We start from the raw sequence: 8,763 nt of genomic DNA, 5'->3' as shown, positions 1-8,763 counted from the left end.
TTCCTTTTTAGAAAAGTGATTTCTTCCCCTGCCCCCCTTGAAAATCTGCCCCTGCCTTACCCCGAATAACCAATGAGCAAGCAGACAGGCCCCATGAAGCCTCAGCAGCTAAGAGGTAGCTGAAACCCTCCCTTCCTCCCCACAGCCGACAGCCCCAAGGGCAGCAGGACAGGACAACGTGAGCAGGGGCCCAGCAGTGAGCTCCAGATAGCCCACTACCTGGCCCATATTTCCTGTCTGTTCACAGCGCATCAGCTCCCTCCAACTGGGAAGTGNTTCCTGTCTGTTCACAGCGCATCAGCTCCCTCCAAGGTGGGGCTCTCCCCCAAATTCCTCCTGGCCAGGAGACTGAACTTCGGTGGAATGCTTCTGCTCAGAGTGTAGAATGAGCTCCTGTGATCAGTGACTTCCCACCGCATCCACATCCCTGAGATCCAGGTGCACGGACCCACCATGCTCTCCCTGCCTCCAAGCTTCAGGCGCACGCTCTCTCTTTTCCCTGGAAGGCCCGCGTCCAACGGTGAACTCCCAGTCATTGATCCGCGCCCATCTCAAGCATCTGTTCCTCCTTGTAACTCTCCCTACCCCCTTCCCAAAACCCAGTGATTTAATAACCTCTCCCTTCTCAGTGCTCCCACTGCACCTTGAGCTTTCTTCTAACTTTGCAGAGCATTTGTGTGTCTCCCCTGCAAGTGGCTCCACATTTGGGGGACCCTGACTTTTCATCTCTGTACCTCTGGCATCTGGCAATTGGGAGGCATTGCTTCATACTCATGGCAACAGTGGAAAATGAACACAGGTGAAAGGAAAGGACAGATCAATGGGGAAAGAAAAGAAGGGACTCAGAAGACCCTGGAAAAAAGTGAAAGAGAAGGGAGAAGAGAAGGAGGGAAGAGGGAAGGAGAAGCGAATGAGATAGAGGGAAAGTGAACTAGAGAGTTGGGGAAATGGGGACAGGAGGGGTCACTCACGCCTGGGCCCTGGTGTACCTTCTGTGCAAAGCTCCTTGTGCCCCGTGCTGCTCCTGGAGCCTGGGATCGCCAGCCTTGGGAGACACTCAGATGCAGTAAGGGGCACAGGCAGGAACTCCATATAAAGATGTGCCTGAGGAAAGTGGGGCTGCTGCCAAGTGGTCCCGATGCCAAACCCAAGGTCAACCAGACCCGGGTTCTAGCAAAATCCCTGGATGGAACCCCACTTACTCCTCATGCCTTGTTGTCCATCTTCCAGTCTGCCCCTCTTTGGCTCTGACCCCGACTCTTGACCAAGCACTCCCCTGGCCTACGAGAGGTGTCCTGCCTTTCTTGCATCCTCGTACCTATGTTAAAACCGTGCTGATCCTTCTCGTTAGTTCTAGTCTCTCCCTTCCTCCCCGCTCATGTCTGGCTGAAGATATTAACATTGTGAATTTGGTTGGTGTATAAATGATTTCAAATTGATTCCTAAATAACTGTCCCCTATACTATCGACCTGCGCTAAAGTGAGACGCAGACGTTGCTTGCAGACAGTCGCATAGGAACATGTGACCTGAGCCCGGATCTTCATTTACAAAACGGGAGCTAAGTGGAAAACTCCAGTGCTTTTTCATTTACTCAGAAGTGATGAGGGCCACATTCCTCCAGTGAACGGCCTACGTGTGCCAGGCAGCCACACACCTGCCCCTCTGTGCACAGCTCCCGTCCTCTACTTGGACGCTAGGAGCAGTCCCCACTCTCACAGACCCCACAGACTTAGGAAATCTGCAGGCTTTTTCAGAGTTAGCAATTTGGGTCTTAGGGTACACGTGGCAGAACCTCCTGGAAATGGATCCCATTCCCCCATCCTGCACACGGACCAGCGGGGGCCCAGCCAATGCCTACTGGATCAATGAATGAATGAAAAAAATAAATGGAGGAGTGAACGAATGTATGTGTGTACAAAAAAAAAATCCACAAATGATAGTGTGAAGGAGTAAATACGTGAATCAGGAAATCAGGAGACCCACTGAGCGCTCGAGGCTACTCCAGACATCCAGGAGGTGTGACTGCAAGATCAGCCCCTGGGAGGCTGCGTGGCGGCCTTTCCGAACACTTCCTTTTTCCATTATAAGCGTGACTGCCCTTTGGAAAGACATTTATTTAAAGCACATCGTCCCTCTCTCTTTATTGTTCACCAGCCAAAACTTCGCAATCATTTTCTATCTCCAACCCTGAAAAACAACCTCAGAGGAAGAGGTAGTGAGCTCCCCGTCGATGGGGTTTATAAGCAGACACTGGGCACGGTGACGATAATCTTCCTCTGGTAGACAGGGTTCCTTCCAAGTCTGAGTTTCTCTGTGCTCCACGTAAGCAGAAAATCGTCACCCAGATCCTTCCCTTAGTTTTTCCCTTTGGATGACACTCCGTACCAGGGAGAAAGAAAGCATTCAATAAGCAGTAACTGTACGCCATTCATCTGTGAAATGCCAGGCTGGATTCCCAAGCATAAAGATTCTATAGCACCCCCTACTGGCACTTATCATAGTTGCAGCTTAACATGTATTGATCAAAGTCTGGTTCTCCTATTAGGAGATTAATATTTCTCACCTTATTTTAGGAAGCAGTGTAGTGTGGTGGTTAAAAGCATGAGCTGAGTTCATACTGTGTCTCTTCTGCCTTTACGGCGTCACCTTGGGCAAGTTACTAACCTCTCTGTGCCTCAATTTCCTCGTCTGTAAAAAGGATGATAGTGGCCGCCTTATGGGGTTGCCGTGAGTGTTAAATGAAATAATTCAACCAACATGCTTTGCACAGTGCCTGTCACATAGTAAGTAACCACGGCTGCTATTGTTTTAATAGTTTATTTGATAGGAGAAACTATAGAGTTACCATTATTTAGCCGACAAATTTTACAAATATTTTCCATCATATTTGAGAATGATTTGCAGACAAATCGGTCAACAATCTGATCCTTTTGTTGGTTTTTCTGTCTGGTACTAGTGATATCTGTCCGATAATCTCTAAAGTTTTGAACTTCCTTCAATGCTCCTTCCCAACCCTTGGTAGATATTGCTATTTGAAGATGTATTTATTTTTTTCAACTCAAGGATGCTCTCTTCTTCAATTACAGCTTCACTTCTAGAAACCTCTCTGCTTCTGGGACTTCCATTAAATGGGCAGTGAATTTCCTGGATCTGGCCTTCCATGGCTATTTTTACTTATATTCCCCATTCGTTCTGAAGTTCTTTTCCTTTTCCTTTTCCTTTAACGTTTCTGTTCTACCTCTTCAAACCTTCATCTGAGTTTGGGAGAGTTTCTCAAGCTAGTTTTCTAATTCATCAGGCTGTTCTTTGTCGTGTCCATTTGGCCAGGCACAGCCTTGATGGGGTAGAAACCAATGGAAACCCCATACCTTTCCCTTCTAAGAACTCTTTTATTGTTTTCAGATTGATCTTTTAACATCAACATAACAATATCACACACAAGTAAAAGAGCTTTTTGAAATATTGTTTCTCCTGGGTGCACGGTTCGTGCTAAATGTTTGAACTGGTCTTCCAGCCCCTCTCTTTGAATCACTAAGTCTCTTCACAAAATCAGCATCTTTTCACCATTTCCTCATGCTTGTTGATGACATTTATAGGTGGTTCACTCTGGATAATCTGCTGGTAATTAGTAAGTCACCAGACCTTTCCCGAAAGTGACAAAGGGCAATGAGCCATCAGGGTTCATAAATTTAAATTAGCTTCAGCTGCAAGAGACAAAAAAACAAAAAAACAAAAAACAGTGGCTAAAGCAAAATAGAAGTTTATTTCTCTCTCACAAAACAGAAATCCAGAAGCTGTCAGTCTAGCTTTGATTCCGTGTTCCACAGGGTCAGGGGTTTTGGCTCATTCAGTCTTATCGCTCCACCTCCCTCAGCATAGGGTCTTATGTCACAGTCCAAAGTGGATGCTTCAGCTCCAGCCCTCAAGTCCAGAATCCAGCCAGCAGTAGGAAGGTGGGGAAAACTCATAACCCTCCCTTTAAGACCACTTCCTGCAGGGGTGCCTGGGTGGCTCAGTCAGTGAAGCATCTGACTCTTGATTTCAGCTCAGGTCATGATTTCTGGGTCATGGGATCAAGCCCTCAATGAGCCCTGTGTCTGGCTCCATGCTGGGCGTGCAGCCTGATTGGGATTCTCTCTCTCCCTCTGTCCTTCCCCCACCCCTCAACCACCCCCCAACACACACACTCTCTCTAAAAAAAACCAAAAAACAGAAAATCCACTTCCTGGAGATGATCGTTACCATTTCTACTTATGTTCCAGAGGTTAAACCACAATCATATAAACACCTAACTGTAAGGGAGGCTAGGAAATGTGACTTTTATCGAGTGGCCACTTGACCAACTAAAAATTCTACTGCTATGAAAGAAGGGGAGAACAGATATTAGGGAACAATCATGTTTTTTGTTTGGTTGATTGTTCTGTTGTTGTTGTTGTTTCTGCCATCTTGGCTATAAGAGGACTGAGCCCTACCCCTTCCTCCGCCACCAGAAGTTTCTAACATAGAATGTTTCCCTTATTTCCATCTGTACCACTCTGATCCAGGAACCAAAGAATAAGGCAGAGTAAAATTGTTTCCTTCATTCCACCAACCAGTACCTACCTCTACCAGCACTCTCCACTTCCAATTTTGTTAAAACTCTCAGAGGTTTCAGAGGAATGGCTAAGATCTCTTGGCGGCTTTCAGAAATGGTGCAGAATTTCCCTGTTCCTTCCGTTGCAGCACTGTAGCAGGAACGACGAGAAGAAATCAAGTTCAAGAGCTTCATTCCATTTTGGTTCAAGAACCTAAAACACAGATTAGATCCTATGAGTCCACTGTTGAAAATCCTGCCCCCAACAAGTCCACCACTAGATGCCAATACGCTTTATCCTTAGGAAAACACAAATTATAAGACCAGGAGATGCCACTAGAAACCCACTGGAAGGGAATAGGCTCCGATTTCATAGATGTGGAGGTCCTGGAATGATGATACGTCACTGGTAGGAAGGCGAGACATTACCACCTTGGAAAACAGTGTGGCAGAAGTTAAACACACGCTGCTCATTTGACCCAACAATCCCACCCCTAGATATTTTGGGTAAAGAGATAATTACCTAGATATTTACTCTAAAAAAATCTACAAAGTCTTCTATGATCTGGGTCCTGCCTCCTTCTCCAGGCTTCAGATATTCACGTGATCACAGTGACCTCCGACAGCTTGAAACTCCAACCAGCTCTGTCTTCCATGAAGAGAGTACGGAGGGCGGGGCAATCCATTATCACTTAATAAATGCAGAATTCCTGGCAGATACTGTCTGTCAGGTCCCGGGCTGTAGAGAAATCATAAAAGAAGACCTAACTGGCCAGGGGGCTGGGGGCTGTTGAGAAGATGCTCTCTCGGTCCTTCAGCGCCTGGACATCAGTCCATGGACACCTACCAGAGCTCACCAGCTGCAGCTATATGCTCCCAAGTAAGTCGTTTTGCTGGGACAGCTCTGTTATTTTCCTGCTTGAGAACAAATTTTAAATTTTGAAGAGAAAAAAAAAAGCCCTCAGATACTTTTAGTCACTCATTGCATACCACCCATAATTTGTCACTCTGTCTTGAAACCTTCCCCTTCATGGCTTGGCTTTAATGGGTTCAGCATTTAGTGAGCTAGGCAGTGGATTATGTGTGAAATGCATTAACCTCTCACATGATTGTAAAAATTGCCTTAATAAAATAGAGCTAAATCCTACTTAATAGCAATAAAACAGAAGCCACTATGTTCCAGGGATGCTAATGACCTGTGACTCATTCCTTTTGATTTTAGAAGGTTGAACATTTGGAATTTGTCCCCTTTTATGAAACTTTTAAGCTCGGATAACTGCTGGAAAATCACACAAGTCAAGTTTTCTGCTCACAGATAACCAGAGAGCCAAGAAACTTAAATCATCTTCTTAAAGCTCATCATCCTGAGACAGCCTGAGCCTTTGAGGGCACAGATGCAGGTAACAAGAAGGAAAGAACTGATTGATTATAATAAGGAATATTCACCTAGTGTTTTCTAGCTCACAGAGCTCTTCTTCGCTTGTCGCGATTGAGTCAGCTCGCCTAACAGACTTGGGAGGTAGGTACTATTATCTCCATTTTATAGGGAAAGAAATTGGGATTCAGAGAGGTACAGTAATTTGTCCAAATTCCCACAGCTAATAGAATGAAGAACTAGAACTCGGATCCAGGTCCTCTGAATTCAAGTCCCATACCATCCATAAATGCTGTTTTTGTATTTATTCTTTTTTTAAGATTTATTTATTTTAGACAGAGAGAGAGAGAGAGCATGAGCTAGTGGGGGGAGGAGCAGAGAGAGAGAGAGAGAGAATCTCAAGCAGAATCCCCACTGAGCTCACAGCCTGATGTGGGGCTCAATCTCACAACCCTGAGATCATGACCTGAGCTGAAATCAAGCCTCGGACACTTAACCGACTGAGCCACCCTGGAGCCCCTCATATTTATCCTTAACAATAGTTACCTCCTCATGAAATGGAAGAAAAGCAACAGGTACTCAGTAACCTGAGAAACGGCCATGCTCTGGCCTCATCCCTGCCCCTGGGAAGTGAGACTACATCCCACCAGCATCTGTTATCTCTTACCAGGACCGTGTTTTTCCACCGGTCCTTGTGGTAACTATAATAATAGGAACAATCATTATGTAAAAACAGTAACAAGAGTAATTGCTGACCTTATAAAGCACTGCCACCGCTATCGTTATCGAGCACCGTGCCAGGCACTGCTAAGGTTTTTGGGTGTTCCATCTCATTTAATCCTCACCATAGTGTGGTATGATTACTATTCCCCATTTCCCAGGTGAGGAAACTAGGGAATCAAGGAATTAAGAAACTTGATAGTCATGGAGTCAAAGCATGGGGTAGATTATACAATTGTCCCTAATTTTCCCCCCGCCCTGTATCAAGGTACTTTATAGATCTTCCCATAAAGAAGCAGGGACATTTCCATACCCCCTTGATTTGCTTTGGCCAAGAGGACATGGCAGAAGTGATGACACACCAGTTCTGAGCTGGTACACTCCTACTCTCTCTGTCTCAGAACCTGCTGTGGCCATGACAACACACCAAGGCTCACCCACTGGAGGATAAGAGACTACATGGAACAAAGCTGATTTGTCCCATTTCAGGCCGTCCCAGGCCAGCCAGCCCCCAGCTGACCCAGTAGGTGACCACAGACATGAGCAAACCTAGCCAAGGTCAACCAAGTCAGGTCTAGATGAACAGAGCCCACCCCCAAACCCACAGACAAATGAGAAATTATAAACTATTGTTGTTTTCAATCACTAGGTTATGGGGAGGTTTGTCACACAGCCATAGCTAACTGCTATAAAGCGGAAGCAGAATTTAGACCTAGGTCTTAGAGGCTCCATAGTCTGGACTCTTTTTTATACTCTGTATGGCTAGGTAATGTCCTTCTAAACAATCCCAGCCAGCAGGGTTGGGCAAAATGTCCATGTCATCCCACTGGAAAAGGATAGGCTATCTTGTACAGTGAAACTTTGGACCATTGTCCATTTAGGTGGGAAAGTGGAAAGACTCAAATGATCTGGGTTCGGAACCCAGCTCTGCCACAAGATCAGTAGAACTTTCAACAAGCCACACATCTCTCTAGGCTTCGGTGATCTTACCCATAACCCTGAAGAGGTCAGGATGTATTTTTCAGGAGCTAGAATTTACCAAGAGCTGCTGTGTTAAGTAATGTGATCTGGCCGATGATACAAAACATACACAATTCTCATCCTCAAGAAGCTCACAGTCTGAAAGAGACACAGAGACTGGCCACAAACGAACAAACAAGACAACACAGAGGTGGTGTGGTAGGCAGAATCACGGTCCCCCAAAGAAGCCCACATCTTAGTCCTGTGTCTGGGAATTTGTGACTATGTTACCTTACACAGCAGAGAGCACTTTGCAGGTGTGACTTAGTTAAGGCTCTTGAGACGGAGAGACAATCCTCGATTATCTGGGATAATCACAATTAATCACAAGGGTCCTTATAAGAGAGAGGCAGGAAGGTCAGAGTCAAAGGGAAAGATGTGAAAATGCTACAGAGCTGGCTTAGAAGATGGAGGGAGGGGCACTGGCCAAAGAATACAGACAGCCTCCAGGAGCTAGGGAAGGCAAGGACATGGACTCTCCTGGAGAGCCTCCAAAGGGAATGCAGCCCTGCCAATACCTTGATTTTAAACAAACAAAACCCATTTTGGACTTTTGACTTCCAGAACATGAAGAGAACACATTTGGTGTCATTTTGAGCCGGTGAATTTGTGGTCATTCCTCACAGCAGCAATAGGAAACCAATACACCACCTGTCTCACTCCCTGATCTGAGGACATCCCCCGGCACACGGGAGGTCCTCCAAATGATTCCCGGGTGATGCTGCCAGTGTCGGGCGCGGGGGAGCGCCTCAAGGAGGTCAGTCCTCAGGCCCGTGGCTTTTTTTGGATAGACCTGGGGGAAGAATGTGATGAGATGTCTTTGGCTGGCCACCAAATTCCACCTCCTTGTGGCTTCTGCGGCTCCTATCCAGCCACATGTTTGTTCCAGGCTGAGGCAGAGAGACATAGGGAGGACCCACCTCAACCCCAGGCCCCCTGCAAACAGGGCTGCTAGGTACCCGGTGTACAGTTTCCATGAAGGCTCTTGGCCAACAGTGCAGCAGGGAGGGAGAGAAATCAGCCTCTCGTCGCTTGCCAAGCCGGGCACTCTCAAGGCTGCTTCCTTCTAGAAGG

The 8,763-nt window shown here is 46.4% G+C and overlaps 1 long non-coding RNA gene across 1 annotated transcript; it reads right to left on the bottom strand.

The window, feature by feature from the left end:
- Positions 1-2,045: 2,045 nt before the first annotated feature.
- Positions 2,046-6,304, bottom strand: LOC117797898. Its single transcript, XR_004622733.1, has 3 exons — positions 5,098-6,304; positions 4,604-4,788; positions 2,046-3,705 (listed from the first exon to the last, which is right to left on the bottom strand). It is a non-coding gene; the product is annotated as an uncharacterized LOC117797898 (long non-coding RNA).
- Positions 6,305-8,763: the final 2,459 nt, after the last annotated feature.

The sequence above is a fragment of the Ailuropoda melanoleuca genome, unplaced genomic scaffold, assembly GCF_002007445.2.
Source record: "Ailuropoda melanoleuca isolate Jingjing unplaced genomic scaffold, ASM200744v2 unplaced-scaffold1775, whole genome shotgun sequence".
Taxonomy (NCBI): Eukaryota; Metazoa; Chordata; class Mammalia; order Carnivora; family Ursidae; genus Ailuropoda; species Ailuropoda melanoleuca.
Note: the sequence above shows the minus strand (reverse complement) of the source record. Positions and strands in the feature narration are given on the sequence as shown.